Below are 17,977 nucleotides of genomic sequence, written 5' to 3'. Positions count from 1 at the left end.
ATTTTTTTCCACTTGGCAAATTGGCACCAGCCATTTGGTTTTCGCCTACCTTGTAGCAATCGTGACAACTTTGTAAGGTTAGGCAGTTAGGCATTGGGTAAGTCTGACTCATGGGAGGGGAGGTTGTTTGCCTCTGCCTGCCGCTCCTCATTACGGGTATCCCATTAAAGAGATCCGAGGGTGTGGATCCTGACTGAAGCTTGGGCATGGGCTGGGGCCATGCAACAACCCCATCGGGGACTCTGGGGGTGCTCTTAATTGATGTTTATATGGGACACAGGTGGTGCTGTGGGTTAAACCACAGAGCCTAGGACTTGCCGATCAGAAGGTCGGCGGTTCGAATCCCCGTGACGGGGTGAGCTCCTGTTGCTCGGTCCCTGCTCCTGACAACCTAGCAGTTTGAAAGCACGTCAAAACTGCAAGTAGATAAATAGGTACCGCTCCGGCGGTAAATGGCGTTTCCGTGCGCTGCTCTGGTTCACCAGAAGCTAACGCGCGATGAGTGCCGCAACCCCAGAGTCAGTCATGACTGGACCTAATGGTCAGGGGTCCCTTTACCTTTACCTTTATCATAGGGCACCCCCTATCGGTGGTTGACTCTTAAGAGACTTCCTGCAGTTGGGCAGGAGTCATGATATAGTCAGTTCACCCAATGCCTAAGGCAAACAGCTCACATCTGTAACCAATAAAGTTGTGGCCTTATTTATCCCATTAACTCAAAATATTTGTGTCCATGTGTTTATTATCTAAGGGGAGCTTTGGGCCCCGGGGCAATCACCACACAAGTGTGTGTGTGTGAAATCAAATTCAATACAGATGCACATTAGGGTAAGTATATCCACTTAAATGGCTTGCTGAAAAAGGAAGATCTTCAATAGATACCATGTTGCCCTAACCATTGGGAGGCATTGTTGGACTGTTTGCACTATTGGAAGAAACATAGGTGGGTTTTTTAAGAAACATTTTTATTCTGTGTTCAAAACATACATAACATCCATTACTCTGTAAGGTTGATAACCTGATCCTTTGCTCTGCTTTTCAGTGATGGCAGAGCCATAGGATCAGGAACCTTTGTTGATGTTGTAAAACAGCACAATCTCCTGTACTGCGAGGAAAGAGGGAGATGTAAAGAGAAAATAGTGCCTAGTGCTATTGCAAGAGTATGCAGAAAACCTTCAACGGCGAATTTGGGGGCAGATTTGGAGGTCTGGACAAGTTACTCTGAACTTCAAAGGAGGCATTGCAGATTCTGCCTGGATATAGGTCAAATTCTATATCACCCCAGGCCATACTAGCTCTGCCCAAGCTCTGCTGCTTCCAGGGTTGAGGGAATTATAGTTTCTATGGGAATCCAGGACCTCTGAACCTAAAAAGCCCCACGTGGATGACTCTGTGGGGAAGAATGGGTGGTGATGGAGGTGGTATGGCGTAAAAAGAACAGGCAACTCCAATCCTTTCAAATTATTTTATTTAAAAGTATTGGGACCAAATAATAATAATCATTTACAATAATTTAATTAACCTTGGAGTTGATAGAAATTTGCTACAGTATAACAACAGCACCCAGCTGGTGTTAATTGCACCCAGCAGATGTTTAACCGATCCTCAAGTAGATAACTGCTAGTTTTAAATGTTATGTTTACTTTTTAAACTATAATTTATAGTCTATAAATTATCATTCTTAATCATACAGAACAGGTCCATGGCTTAATGTAGAAGTATATCATTATGCCAATCTGGAAGTTTTGGAACTAACCAGAAATCTCTGTTAGATAAAATGGAAGAATAGCTAATTTTCAGTTATATAATAATTAGAATAATCAAAATTTTGTAGTCCCTCCTTCTATAATAATGAGAATAAAATCAGATTATCACACCAAGCACCTGTAATCTGTTTACCAACTGGAATAATAAATGATAGAGTGCCTGAAAAAGCTAAGACATTGAAGCAGAAGGTTAAAAAAATATTGTATATGTGTTTATACCCATTACTGTGTTTTCCACTAAATTTTATTCTGGTTTTAATTTAAAGATAAAGGTAAAAATGCAAAGTAGTCTAGCCTGGTTTCTCACATCCTTAACAAACAAAATCAACATTGCCCAGATAAGACTTCTTGTAAAAGATCTGAAGTATAGTCTGTGATTGTAGTCAGTATGATATCAGGTTTATGGAATGAAGCAAGCCTGTTCCCAAATATGGGAAGAGCCTTTTCATGCATGTCCCTGAATTCTGATTGGACAGGATTGTTACATAAAAGTAGTGCATGGCATTTTAACTTTCCTTGCAGAGAAGTTTAGAAATTGGAACATTTAGATCTATCACGTTGTACTTAACGGGTGGTTGGCCTTTTCACTGATGATGGTTTATTAAGACACAGAAAACCCTGGATTATATCGACAACCATTTTTTTTGGCATGCAGAATCTTTTAATGGTGATATCATACATCAAGTAATGCAGGTATTATAGGAAGTGTACACAGGCTTGCTGATGATTCACCAGATTGTAGCACCCTTATATTATTATGGAAATCAGTATATTTACAATTGGTGTGGTGGGGAAACTAGCTAATGAAATTAATACAGGGGCTTAATAATGGAAGAGGAACCACTTAAAGGGCAAATCACATCTTGTGGAGGGTTGGGACTGAACATACCACTCTGGTGTAAATGAATCTGCCTATTAGAAATGTCAGTTGCTTTTGGATGTTTCTATATGAGGCTGTTGCCTGTAATTGCTCCTGTACTTGTGCAATCAGCGTGTCGTTATCTGCGCTCTAGCCAAACTGTTTGGGATTAGGTTAAAGCCTCTTGCATAACTCAGAAATGAATTCCATAGAGCAAGAAGACAACAAACCTAAGCCTGATTTAGTGAAAATAGCAAGGAAGACAGCTATTATTTAACTGTGTGTAGAAATCACATTATTGCTTCAAAGCATAAGAACTGGTCTGTGTCCTGCAAACTGTCTCCCTCCCTGTTTTTTTTGTGTGTTTTTTTTGCATGACCTGCTACTGATTTTCATACATGGATGAACTGTTGCACTGCATCCTGAATTCTGTTCCTGTAGCATCTTTTGGATGTTCTCCCTGTCACAGGGGTGATGCTTCTCTGAGAATGCAGCTGGTTGACCATTTAAGTGACCCAACAACAAGGATAGGGGCCCAACTGCATGTCCTAATCTGCTGTTATCAGCCACCTGCCTTTATGAAGCATGAAAAGCTCTCAGTGAGGCTTTGTGGTGTAGTGTGGTGTAGCCAGTGTGGTGTAGTGGTTAAGAGCGGTAGTCTTGTAATCTGGGGAACTGGGTTTGATTGTCTGCTCCTCCACATGCAGCTGCTGGGGACCTTGGGCCAGTCACACTTCTCTGAAGTCTCTCAGCCCCACTCACCTCACAGAGTGTTTGTTGTGGGGGAGGAAGGGAAAGGAGAAGGTTAGCCACTTTGAGACTCCTTCGGGTAGTGATAAAGCCGGATCTCAAATCCAAACTCTTCCTCTTCTTAATCTCAGGGTCATGGGTTTCAGCCCCATGCTGGGCAAAAGATACCTGCAACGCATGGGGTTGGACTAGATGACCCTCATGGCCCCTTCCAACTCTACAACTCTATGATTCTATGATATTTTCAGGATTAGAATAAGAGAATCACAGAACAGTAAAGTTTGAAGGGACCCTAAGGGGGTCCCGTTGCTCGGTCCCAGCTCCTGCCAACCTAGCAGTTCGAAAGCAAGTCAAAGTGCAAGTAGATAAATAGGTACCGCTCCGGCAGGAAGGTAAACGGCGTTTCCGTGCGCTGCTATGTTTCCCCTAAAGCAGCTTAGACATGCTGGCCTCATGACCTGAAAGCTGTACGCTGGCTCCCTCGGCCAGTAAAGCGAGATGAGCGCCGCAACCCCAGAGTCGGCCACGACTGGACCTAATGGTCAGGGGTCCCTTTACCTTTAAGAATCATTTAGTGCATCCCCCTGCAATCTCAGCACTTGGTCCCCCATCCAATTTGAAACCATACTGGGCCCTGCTTATCTTTGCAAATGTGTTGCACTCCTAGTGCACCATGCTATATTTTCACTGCTCTAACCTGCTGTGGTTTAATCCCTGCTAAACAAACAGATAAATGCCATATTGCCCTCCCTTCCACATAGTTCTCCTCCAACCACTGCCCTCCTTCCTTACACCAAGCTTAGCCTTGCTCTTGTTTCTCTCATTGTGAAGGTGCTTTGCCACCTGCTGTTATCTCTTAAACGTAATTCTGTCCGTGCCAAGAGGTTTTGGGTTAAACCAGGGCCTCCCTGAGCAGACTTGCCTAAACACACAGAGTAAGTGACAGCCTTGGCCTCAAATGGCAAGTTAAAAGAGGATGCAAGGTGTGGGTGTAACGAGAGGCTGTGGCAAGGGGGGTGGGGACAAAGGTGACAGTGATGGCTGAAGTGACACTACAGGGAGCAGGCAGCCCAGCTGCATCCACAATCTAGAAAGGATGTTTTTAAAAATTTCCAATGTCTTCGCTCGTCACTGTGGTACTGCATGGTCCTGTAGACACAGAATCCCAGCACCTGTTGAGCAGAATATGCTGCTGTCAAATCAAATCAAATCAAATATACCTTTATTGGCATCACAATATAAAAGATTTCAGATATGCTGCTTTCTTTTGAGGTAATACTCAGGAAATTCACCCTAGAAGGCTTATCCACACTGTATATAGCATGGGAGTGTTAGGTGTAAGGCCTGCTGTCATGCATACACACCATCTTTTTCAGTTTTGCCCTCATGCCCATTGGGTTTTTTTATTCCATTTTACTCCTGTTTCAGTGCTTTTGATTTGCTAACTTGTTTTTCCCTTTTGGTAGCTACCTGAGGAGCAATAAATTCTGAAGGACAGCCTCTAAGTGTTTGAATGCAATGAAGCTAGCGCCCCAGAGTCGAGAAAAGAATCTTGGGAGACTCAAATGGCTCCTGCTTGCTTCTTTGAAACTTGAGGGAGGCAGGCATGAAGACAGTGGTAGCAGTTTGTTTCAGCATGATGGTGTATGGTGTTTGAAGGAAGTGCTCCTACATCTTTAACTTCTAAAAGGAAAGGAATTGGGTATAGCAGTGCATCTAAAATGATTACCTCACCCAAGGGCTTCTTTTAGATTCATGTCTAAGTTGCTTGTTCAGATTTGTTGATTGGCAACTGAGGAAGACTACAGGGTCAAAATGTGTCTTGCTATGGAAGATTGACTATGGAAGATACTTATCTAGCAAAAGCAGTAGATGTTAAGCTACTTTAGAAAATAATCCAGTATAGGGTTGCCATATTTCAAAAATCTGGTCACAAAGGTTGTTCAAGGTTTTTCTTTTTGGCAAAATCTGAAGAAGAAGAAGAAGTTGTTTGTGAGCTGTTTTTAAGGAAATTCGCCAAAATCTACCCTTCTTTTTTTTTTTTTAAAAAAAGATTTTCTTCATTTACAAAAGTGTTTGCAATGTCTCTCTCTTGTATTTTTTCTCCATGTAACATTTTTACAAATCAGTTTCATTTGTTGAGACATTAGGAAGAAAAGAGGGAAAGAGATGGGGTGGGGGAAGATGGGGGGTTGGGGTTGGGTGGCGATGTTTCTATTTTACTTAATATATGTAGGGTTTGGTGTCAGCATTGCTTGTGCAGGTTCTTTGTTGTTCGCTTGTGTTCCTTTGGTGGTGAGAGAGGTTGGGGTTGGCCTAGGGTGTGGTTATTCATTTGTGGTTGGTTGTAGTGGTCTTTGTTTTCATGTGTGAGTGGGTGTTTTGGAGCAGGTTAGCCATATTGATTTGTATGCTGTTGGTGGATTTTTGTTGTTGTCTTGTTGGGCTGTGTATGTGATTAAGGGGAGCCATACCGGGGTAAAGGTGTCTTCTTCTATTTGTCCCTGTGTCAGTTTCAGTTTATTGGTTAGTAGGGCTGTTTCCCATACTATTTGGTACCATTGGTCCATGCTTACTCCTGACAGGTGATGCTTCTGGCTGCTGAAAGTAGGTGGGTTATGAGTTCTTTGTGGTGTAAGTGGGCATTATTGTCTTGGAAGATGTTTAGTAAGATCAATTCTGGGGTTATTTCTAGTACTTGCTTGGTTATTTTACTTATTTCTTGTATGGTTATTGTCCGGAATAGTTGGATTTTGGGGCACTCCCACCACATGTGGAGGTATGTGCCTGTGGACAAGATCTACACTTCTGACATGGGTTGCCATACGTCTAGAAATTCCTGGACATTCAGCAACATCTGCCCGGACACTGTTTCTGGCGGGCGGGATCCAAATATGGGAAATTCCAAACGTAAGGCAACCATAATCCAATATGATTAAGATTACCCATGCTGTGAACACTTTCCCATCAGAGATTCAGCAGGTACCTTTGTTTCTGACTTTCAGGCTTCTCTTGAATACCTTTTTGATGCAGACAGACCTTCATAGCAGCTTCATAGAATGGTGGAGTTAGACGGGAACCCAAAGGTCCAACCCCTTGTAATGCAGGAATCAAGGTATTCATTATTATTTTTATTAGCCAGTCACTTTAATAATTATCTTTCTTTTTAATGGCAATTTATGTTTTAATGTGTAATAATGTCCAATATATTTTATGATACAGCAGTATAGAAATATTTTTATAACTAAATAAATAAAATACACACCTAATAATTGTGTTTACATGCATAAACTGGTTAATGTGTATTGTGAATTAGACCTAACAGTTAGCAATTGCTGGCTATGACATCTATTTTATGAAGCATTTTTTTTAAAAGTTGAATGTTCAGTGCATGGAAATAGACTAGTATTAAAATCTATAGCACACACTGACTTCTGTGTAAGCCACCACTCCAAAGAAGAGAGTCTCAAGAAAGGACACACAGCACATGCTATTTTAAGGCTCTTCAACCTCTGCATGCTCCATTAAGTAGCTGTGGGAGGAAACCAAAGCCTCAAGAATGACAACTGAACTGCTGCGTACATACTAATAACATTTTTAAAAGCTATTCCCCCCCAAATCTCCTCAGTAGCAAAAGTGGGGCAACAGAGGAACATTAAATAAGAGGGATGTTTGCTACACAACAGGGGCTGCCATGGGTAACTAAGTAGGGACAGTTGAAGAATATGTGTGTTGTGTGTTATCAGGAAAAGAATTTGAGGAATTAAGTTTATCCAGCAAGCAAAATGGCCGCTGTGTTGCGGTGAGGAAGGTATTGGGCTTGGTTGCACAACAAGAAGATAAAAATCCTTGCTCAGCCACAAAGATCACTGAACAGGCCCCTAGGCAAAGTCACTTATCTTTCAGTCAAAAAAACCTGAGAGAGATGTTATGAGAAGTGAGGTAAGAATCACAGGTATTTTCAAAAAGGCCCTGTCTACAATCCAAGTCTGCAAATTACCTGGTGGTGGTGGTAGTAGTAGTAGTAGTAGTAGTAGCAGTAATTAATAATTGTACCCCACCCATCTGACTATGTTTCTCTAGTCCTGCTCTAGTCAATGGAATGGAGTGGACAAGAATAAGACCTAAGGTGGCCAGGTGGGAAATACCTTTAATTGCTGTGTAAATGAGGAAATTTCCTCTTTTTTCCCTGTGGCCACCTTAAGGGGTAGCACGTCAAGCTTCTTTGTTTTGCACTGCTGTGGAATCACACCACAGCCATTTACTTCCACAAGGCCCCAGGATTCTTTTAGCCTTTGTTGCAAATTGGCCAAGTTTTATTATTCTGACTACACTGGAATTATGTAGTTTATGAATAATGGTGCCTTTACACTAATATACATACACTGATCTTATCAGAGGCACTATCTGTCCTCAAGTACCCTAATGGCAGAACATGCTCCTGCTTTAAAACCTTGTTTATATTCTCTGTCTTGGTAACTGGAGATCACAAAAGGCATTGCTCTTAGAACAATCCTGTTTATGTTTCTCCTTTGGATTTTCAGAAGTTGTTAAAAAGTGCCACTTTCTTTCTTTTAATAAAAAAAATATAGCAAGCAGCCTGACAAAAAAAAATATTGGTGAAAACAAACCAACAGCATACTATGCTGAGAATGCAAACAGGCTGTGAGGCTGAAAGAGAGGACTATTCCTTAGCAGATACACAGAAGGTTCAGAAATAGAATCCATTAGCAAATTTGACTTCGCAAGATCTGAACAAGTGGTATGGGTGCCTCTTTCATTGCAAAATGCCACATTACAAATGGTCAGATTATGTACTATCATTCTTCTTCTTCTTCTTTGGCGATCACTCATAGCCGTGTAAGATTGTCTTCTATAAACACGGTTTTAACAATGAGTCCGTAAGTGACTGTGGAGGCCAATTCTGGATCCACACGTCCTTCCACAGTGGGGACATCGGTTTTCGGGCAGGAGTTGATCACAGTGTGGATTTGCCAAGCGTGCCTTCCTCTTAGCACGTTTCTCCCTTGCGTCCTGAGTTCGAGTGTCTTCAAAGCCCATGACACTTTTGGTAAAGGCTGTTCTCCAGTTGGAGCTCTCACAGGCCAGCGATTCCCAGTTGTCAGTGTTTATACTGCATTTTTTTAAGATTTGCCTTGAGACAGTCTTTACCTAGCAGTGCTTGAATTCTGCATAATTCAGTGTATACAGTGGTTTATAAGACTAGGTTATAAAAAGGTAAAGGGACCCCTGACCATTAGGTCCAGTCATGAACGACTCTGGCGTTGCAGCTCTCATCTCGCTTTACTGACCAAGGGTACCGGCGTACAGCTTCCGGGTCATGTGGCCAGCATGACTAAGCTGCTTCTGGCGAACCAGAGCAGCGCACGGAAACGTCATTTACCTTCCCGTCGGAGTGGTACCTATTTATCTACGTGCACTTTGATGTGCTTTCGAACTGCTAGGTTGGCAGGAGCTGGGACCGAACAACAGGAGCTCACCCCGTTGCAGGGATTCGAACCACTGACCTTCTGATCGGCAAGCCCTAGGCTCTGTGGTTTAGACCACAGCACCACCTGCGTCATAAGGTAGGTTATTTTTGCCTTAAATGTTAACAATTCAGAGAAAGAAAGAAAGAAAGAAAGAAAGAAAGAAAGAAAGACCCAAAGGTGACCTTTGCCTTTAAAATTCGAAATGCACATTCTGTTGTTATTCAGTTGTTATTCAACTGAAATAATCTCTTTGAAGTTACTTCCTCCAGGTTTACAACCTGTGGCCATTGTGGTGTAAATGAAATCTGATGGATAGAATCTTGCCGGAAATTGAATGTGTATTTTAGCATACCGTGGAAAGAAATGAGGTTTAGGCTGCTTCCACACTGGACATTTACTATGGAATAGGCATGATTTGGTCACTCACTTTTTGCAGAGTATTTGCACACATCTGTGAACAAAACGCACGCCTCTTCTTGTTGTCTGAAGAAGTGTGCATGCACACAAAAGCTCATACCAATAACAAACTTAGTTGGTCTCTAAGGTGCTACTGGAAGGAATTTGTTTGTTTGTTTGTTTGGAATAGCTGTAGATGGCTATCCTGGCTAATAATGGCTTGCATGGTTTGCTGCAATTATGCTTTCTGTGGCCTGCGTCTCCTCTCCAGGAACCAGCTCTATCACTTTAAGTTTTTTCTTTCCAAATAGCATTGCCTTTATATCTGCAGCAAAGGTGGCAATTATGATGGGGAAGGCAGTTGAGAGTAAAGGATTTGTTTAACCTTTCCCCAAATGAAAAGCAACTCCTCCAGCACTTGAGGTGCAGAGTGTTTGGAGTCTGAAAGCAGGAGAACTATTCTGCTTCCAGCTTAAAGCAGAACAGCACTGAAAGCACCTTTAGTGTTAATTAATACACTTAGAGAACCATTTCTTTCTTGTTTCATAGAACTTCTAGTGTTACTTTTCTTCCCAATGATGTTTTTCTGCAGCATTAATTAGCCGCTCAATATTCATTCCATTCCATTCCCTCACTTTCTCTTTCTCTCTCATTGCATTCTATTTTATTCTGGCATGTTTTATTTGTGAAGCATTTATACAACAAGCTCATTTTTGAATGCTGCTTTATTTTGGTAACCCTGTTTCTTCACTGCTTGAAGAATGAGAGGAAAGTGTGAGGGGAGGCAGACTTGTAAAACTAAGACTCTGGGTGGCTTTGCAACTTTGGCCTCAAGGTTCTGGCTTCTATTTCACACACACACACACACACACACACACACACACACACACACAGTCAGGGTGCAAGCTCGGGGCATGAGATGACTCTTACACATTCAAATTGCTCAGTATAACCATGCAGACAATGCCACAACCCTCTGTTTATGCCCTTCCTTGCACCACAGCTGCACAATGGCCTTGTAAGGTAGACCAGTTGTGTCTTAGCTGCCCAGTAGCAGCTGCCACTACCACTCCCTCTTTCTACAGCCACCCCCAACAGGAGGGGAATTTGGGGTGCTGAAGAAAATACTAGGGCCCCTGAGACAGTATACTGCATTTCACAACCACATCTCTCACTCACGAGAGTAATACCCACCCACAGTTGTCTTCCCCATAGATCAGAGAAACCTGATGGTCTTTTACAACCCTACACTCCTTTAGCATGGATCAAGCAAGTGGGAGATTACTGGAATCGTGTATTTTTTCCCCAGACACACACAAACCCCAACAGCCAAATATAAGAAGATTCCTTAAGAATAAAAAAGGCAAGAGCAGAGGCCAAATGGAGAAAGCAGGTTAAAAATAACTGGGGCTCTCTAAGTCAGATCTACCTATGCGGACCTAGCTCCTGACAAGCAGGCTGCTTGGTCTGCTCACAAGTGACAAGGAATAGGTGCAGAATTTCCCGATGGTCTAAGATGGATCCCAATGGTAGGGAGGACCCAAATGGACCCTGGTGTGAGGGGGGAAAGGCTGTAAAACACAGCCCATTATTAAGCTCTCCCTCCCCTCCACATGTTGGTTTGAGTGGCACCTGGCTCCTTTCAGCCAATAAGAGCACATGTTGCATTTTGCAAGTAAAGGGAATTGACATCTTTCAGGGAGTGGAAAGATGATGGACACCTCCTTGGGTTGGCATAGAATGCTGGAGTAAATCATCGCTGGGGTTTCTGAAATTTTCCTGCCAGGCAGCACCTTTTCTCAGCACCTTTTCTGAGTTTGTGTGTGGCTGGTGGGAGGGGGTGCAGGGCAGGAGAAGAGAAACCACGAGTCTTCTTGTGCAAGTGGGTGGATATCACTGGATATTGCCTATGCTTGTTTACTCAGAAGTAAAAATTCCATTGGTGCTTCCTCCTACTGAAAACCTGTTTCCCCCTGAGATGTAACCCAGTCATTTTTGGAAGATCAGTTATATGTGTGATGAAATTGTTTCATTGGTTTTAGCATTTGTGTGGATGGCTTGAACTTGTAGCTTTTGTTTCTGTGTTTTACCATGTACATACCTGCTTCAATGGGTTTATGCTGTAAGGCGGTCTATAAAACTGTATAATAATAACAACTGAGAAGTAAATACCATTGGGTTCATGGAGTGAATATTACACTATTAATCTGCTCCATGGGTGCTGCTGTAAATCTAAGCATGAATAGCTCCCACACTTACTTTGAAGGAGTTGCACAAAGTGGAAATGTACAAGAAGGAACTCCATCCTTCTCCAAACGAAGGCATATGATCTTTGCTGTGTTTCTTTAGGAAACCGCAGGGTGACGTGCCAACAAACTATTCTGCCAGGTGGTTCATAACATGAACAGAGTATTTATCACGGCAAGTGCTAGGAAATATAATTTGTCTTTTTATTTGGTTTTGTTTGTTTAGCAGTAAAAGACCTAGGGTGGGAGTTTGATTTGAAAAGCTGTTTTCCCTGCTCTTTGAAATCTTATTGGGTGATGTAAGATGACACTGGTAACTGTGATTCCCTGCTGTGAAGCACAGGAAAGCCCCTAGTTTCAAGCACTTTCAAGGAGCTTCTCTGCTGCATTCCTGACCCCAATCTAGGTCTACATAGCACAGAGATTGCATTGGCTTACTTAACATTGTATCAAGTGAAAATAGAGAGGAACCACTGGAAATGAACACAGGCAAATGGTGGGGGGGGGGGTTAAACACATATTTAAATTCTAATGCAATCTCTTTCAAATATATTCCATAGCTCAAAAGAAACTTCTCATGATGAACAGCTTCCCTCAGAAGTGTGTTGCAGCCTTTGTTTGTTTGTTTGTAATGCCTGCCTTAACTCATGAGGCTGCATTGTTGCTCTTGTGTAACTGAACTCTGAATTAAATAATTAAATCAACATAGAATCATAGAATTGTAGAGGTGGATGGGACCGTGAGCATCATTTACTCCAACCCCCCCTACATTGCAGCAATCTTTTCTTACATTCAGGATAAATATTCCATATCAAAAACAATCAAAATATTTGTTCTAAAGAATATATATCCAGATAGCATGTTTTCACTTCATTATATCAGCTGACTTCCAGCACTGTATTAAAATGGGTGCTTTAGTATTTACTTGTGCAAATCATTGTTTGAAGTTCAGATTTTTCCTACTTCAATGCACTATTTAAAGGATCCAGATGTTGAGAGGCTACAGTTGTGCTGTCTGGGGCTGGTGGAAGTTACAGTTCAGCAACATCTGGAGGACTGCAGCTCAGTCACCACTATTCTTAAGCATTAAGAGAAGAGAAGTGTTTTGGATTTGATATCCCGCTTTATCACTACCCAAAGGAGTCTCAAAGCGGCTCACAATCTCCTTTCCCTTCCTCCCCCACAACAAACACTCTGTGAGGTGAGTGGGGCTGAGAGACTTCGGAGAAGTATGACTAGCCCAAGATCACCCAGCAGCTGCATGTGGAGGAGCGGGGAAGTGAACCGCTCTTAACCACTACACTACACTGGCTCTCATTAAGCTTTCCAGTCTTTAGTTTGCACTATTGTTCCTGACCAACAACAGTTTTCCCATAATGAGCTATGTCTTTTTCCCAAAGGGCCATTTGTTGCAGCAGAAATGTATTGGCATGTCCCTAATCCCAAGGATCCCTGGGATACTTAGGAATGCTTCTCTCGAGAAAATTCACTGTTAAATAATAATACAGTGGTGCATCGCTAGACGAAAAGAATTCGTTCCGCGATTCTCTTCGTCTAGCGGTTTTTTCGTCTTGCGAAGCAAGCCCATTGACAGCTTAGCGGATTAGCGCTACAGCTGTCAAGCGGCTTCCAGTGATCAGCTGTTAAGCGGCTTATCAGCGGAACAGCTGATAAGCGGCTTAGCGGCTTAAGAAAAAGGCGAAAAAAGCGGGGGGGAACCGCGGGGGGATGCAAGATTTTTTTCGTCTTGCGAAGCAACCCCATAGGGAAATTCATTTTGCGAAGCGCCTCCAAAACGGAAAACCCTTTCATCTAGCGGGTTTTTCGTCTTGTGAGGCACTTGCGAGGGTTTTTCGTCTTGCGAGTACAGAGATAATGGTGTTTACATCATGAAGATTCAGAAGTTGTTGTCTTCAAACAGCAATCCCTGCCCATGCTAACTGTTAGTAGAGATGTTTAAACAATACGGATGGATTCCAGAGAAAATAAATCCTGACAACATTTGACTGAGGGAAACAATGAAAACAGTGAATAATCTGAGGGGAAGTCCTGTCTTTTAGGGCAAGCGTTGTGGAAAACAGGCTTGGATTCAACTGAACATCCAGGGGAAAGCTCCCTCAGCTACGCAGTCAATCAGAGCACATGCTGCCTCACTAAGGATCATGCAGCCTCCCTGGTTGCTAAAGAACACTTCCACTCTGTTCTTCTCGAGTTGATTCATTGACACATGAATTCACCCTTAAGTTACAAACTGAATTATCCCTGCTGTTGCACTTCCAGCTTGAACAACCAGTTCCAAATTGATCCATACATTATTGTCGACTCTTTTTGAGCTAGAAGAAGAAGAGTTTGGATTTGATGTCCCACTTTAGCACTACCCGAAGGAGTCTCAAAGTGGCTCACAATCTCCTTTCCCTTCCTCCTCCACAACAAACACTCTGTGAGGTGAGTGAGGCTGAGAGACTTCAGAGAAGTGTGACTAGCCCAAGGTCACCTAGCAGCTGCATGTGGAGGAGCAGGGAGTCGAACCAGGTTCACCAGATGAGTCCACCGCTCTTCACCACTACACCACACTGGCTCTCTGTGTGTTTCATCTACCAGATGCTACAGGTGCTACTGTCTGTGTTTCATCTACCAGAGATGACAACCTCATCATTGTGCATATATTTGATGTTCCAGAAGAAAGGTCGTATGAGCCTTCGATATTGCCAGGGCTAAGCACAAAAGATAATGCACATGAAAATAAAATAATTCCATGATGGGAAGGGTGGGACAAGTGCTGAAAGGTTTAGAATTCCCCAAAAGCTCAACATAACATCAATGATCGTGGAAAATGTGCAGGAAACATCTTTATTAAATTGAAAGCATATGGAAACACCCATATATCAGGTGAATATATCAAAGCTTGTTTTTCCCCCCTCATCTGTTTTTCTAAGGCCCATACTTGATATAGCTAATATTTGTTTCACAAATAGTGGGGGAGGTGGGAGCTTCTGCTTAACCCTTTGCCCCTCAGCCCTGTTGGGAATTGCCTCCTTGCCCCTGCTATTCACAAGTGGAGAACAACAATGGGAGCTATCATTCCATTGCAAATAGCAGAAGTGTGGGGTGGGGGAGTTTATGACTCTTGCACCCACTTACCCACACAGACATCAAATCTAGTTTGGTCCTTAGTTCATATCTGCACAAGCCAGCAAACTCCTTTTCACTGGATGGCTCTTTCACCCTCCTTGGAGGCAGATTTTGAGCTGTTAACCATCTTAAATGGAAGGAACATGGAAAAGCCCCTCCATCATTAGCAAATAAAGGCATATCATTTCTGCAATTGTTCCTTTAGAAAACCTAATGATGGTTTAACAACAAACAGATCTGCAACTGCACTACTGTTGCGCACAGCTGCCATAGGACTTAAACAATGGGTTTGTTACTGAAAGTACCATAAATCATATTTTGCCTTCCTCACTGCTTTGAGGCTAATTAGAAAGCCATTTAAATGGAAAATAAAGTATGCTGGAAAGAGAAATTGAATTTCTGTGCTACATAATGATTTGACAATAGAACTGCAAATGTTGATCAGAGAAAGGAATGTGCATTCTTGGTTTTTTTTAGGCTTCCTTTGTAAAATGCTCCCAAACAAGAATTAACCGTATTTTCATTCTGGAGCGGGAGGGGGAAGCATCTGTTGCTGCTTGCTCAAATTGTTTTCCCCATTTGTTTGCAAGTGCACAACACTGTATCATCTTTACATAAAAATGAAGGACTGCCATATTTAAATAAACCCCACCAGAAATCACATGCTTCAAGGGTGAAAAGATTTATTACTCAAAACTCTGGAGTTTGCTCAGATGCACAGAATAATTGTTCTAATTCACAACAGGGCTGATGGAGTCCATCCCACACCAAATGGTTAGAGACAGGCAGGCCTAGTATCTGTAAAGTATAGATAATTGTCTCAGTAACACATCTGTTTGCTTGGTGTGCTGTTCCTTCCACTATCCAGCTAAGCTAAAGTGCTTTTATTTAAACTAATTTAGTCCTACTCAAGCCAACAGGACATAATTTGCTTAATCATAAATCTCAGCTGAACTGAATTATGGATCAGATTTGTAGTGTATCAGAAGACAATGCCTTTGGGGAAAAGCAATCAGAAGTTGGAACATAATTAGCTCTTTGTGTCAGAAACATTCCATGTATTAATAGCCCTGGATTCAGAAAAAGAGATGGCTGTGCTTCAAAATTCCTAACCTGGACTTTCTACACTTCACATTATTTTGACTAAAATGGGTTTTCAAAACATTTTAAAGACTAGAAAGTGAATTCTTGATTAACAGTATTATTGCAAATAAAAATTATATCTGAGTTTGTTATGGGCTACTCTCAGCTACACCAGTATTTGAATTAGGAGTTTTGCCCTTGGCAAGCTGTTGCAGGAGCCTTGCCGCTCTCCAATTCTGGGTGCAGACTTTGATCAGTAGGGAGGGTTCGGACACAATAACCCTGCTGTCTTGCATACTTACATATCCCAGTCAGATTACTAACCCTTGACAAATCTTGCGAGGTGTAAAAACTTCCAGGGCAGCTCCTTTACCTGAGCAGTAGGTTAGATAGCTGTGTTGCATTTTCCTGTGGTCTCACTGTCCACTTTTCAACATTATTACTCCTCTTCTTCTTGCTTCTTCTTGTTACCTGAGGACATCTGTTTGCTCTTGAAATGGTTTCTTGCCAGTTCTAGTAGGATGCTAGCAATTGATCTTAGCTTGCCTAGACATCATATCTGCTCTTCATCACTGGTACCAACTTTTTGGCTCCTGAACCTTGGTCTCTGTTTCTGACCCTGCAACCAAACTCATCTGAAATCATGTGTTTCACTAAGTACGTGATGTAAATTACATTTGCGTAATCATGCAACTATAATGGGCTTCTTTTCACCAGTTACTTTGGATGGGCAATTGCTTTTTCCACCATGGAGTGAGTTTTAGAAGTCATCTCTAGATCCCTGAGCCTGCACAAGTCTCCAGAAAAAGGAGTGCTGTTGATAACCTTTTATTCTCTGTTTTCTTTGTGGTTCTTTTGCGTCCAAGTGTTAGTGGAATCTTATGCATGTTTCATTATCAATTATGACCTAAGAAATCATTATTAGGTGTTTCTATCAAACTGATCATGCTCTGGGATATTTGATTTTCCATTAAAACAAAGATAGCATGCCACACTTTTCGTCACGGTGCCTGGAAGAAACTGCATGCTATCAGATGCAAATATCTGATGAATAAAGCTAGTCCAACCAGTCTAACTTTGAGACCTGAGAAAGTTGTTTGGCATGAATTTTTAGTTACGATACATTTTCCGGTGACCTAAATATGTACTCATGACGATTCCTACCAGTTCTCTGGTCTACAGGCAGCACTCCTGTTTCCTGAAACCCACAGTCACACTTAGGCTACAATCATTTATTCATTTACTTGGAATATGCACCACTGAACCTGATATTTGGACATTAGGATCATCACCAAAGTAGCCTATAGGAATAAGTGGGCTCATTTGGGCTTTGGTTTGGCTGTCCAAGAACCAAAAGGGAAGATACACAAGTGGATTGTGGCTTGGTCTGATGCCACTCAAACTGATGCAGATATGCCCTCTGTATTTACAGTTAAAAACCTCTGCACTCATTTCTTAGAACTTTTATTGCTATTTCTAGCACAAAGATTGCATAATATGACAATATAGAGGGTTTTGTTTTTGACTCTTCAATGAAGCAGACAAAAGTAATTTAATGGAGCAGTTATGTTTTACATCCCTATAACTCAGAATAAATTTATCATCTTTTTTGGGTAGTCAAGTCTATAATTATCTCTTCCTTCGTCTAGATGTCATACTGATGTCATGTGAAACATATGCAATGTTTTATTGAAGGTGACATATACTCTGCTGTGCATTTGGGCTCCTTACATATGTCCCTGTCACCCCAAATTTGTAATTGTCAAGACACCCCCTCCCAGATTTGTAATGGTAGGGTTAATCTAATTCTTATCTGAGAAAATGCATAGATTACAAAATAATGTGTCCCCCCCCCTTAACTCTCAGTGTTAAAATAACTGAGGTGTAATCCTATAATTGAATTATGTCCTCTGGATGAGAACAGGGTCACCACAAAATCCTCTTGGTGTTCAGTACAATACAAAACTTCATTGACATCTGGAATTTGTGCAAGTGTCTTTGCATCAGCGTTATAATGCACCTGGGTACTCCCTATGCTGGGGTTTGGGACATGGCAGGACCTGGGCAGGACATAGTTAAACTCCTAAGCTTACTCAGAGGTCATTCTCATCCCCATCATCAGAAAAATATTGGGTGGTACTCAACTAAATTTTACTCAAGAGTACACCAATTGAAATTAATGGACAACATCGAACAGTAGAATAGGAAGAAGCTGTGCTACGTCTGCTGCTTAAGGAGGAATGGTTAGAGAAT

The sequence above is a fragment of the Podarcis gaigeae genome (assembly GCF_964106915.1).
Source record: "Podarcis gaigeae genome assembly, chromosome: 4".
In the NCBI taxonomy this organism is placed as follows: Eukaryota; Metazoa; Chordata; class Lepidosauria; order Squamata; family Lacertidae; genus Podarcis; species Podarcis gaigeae.
This window is presented reverse-complemented; position numbering follows the sequence as displayed.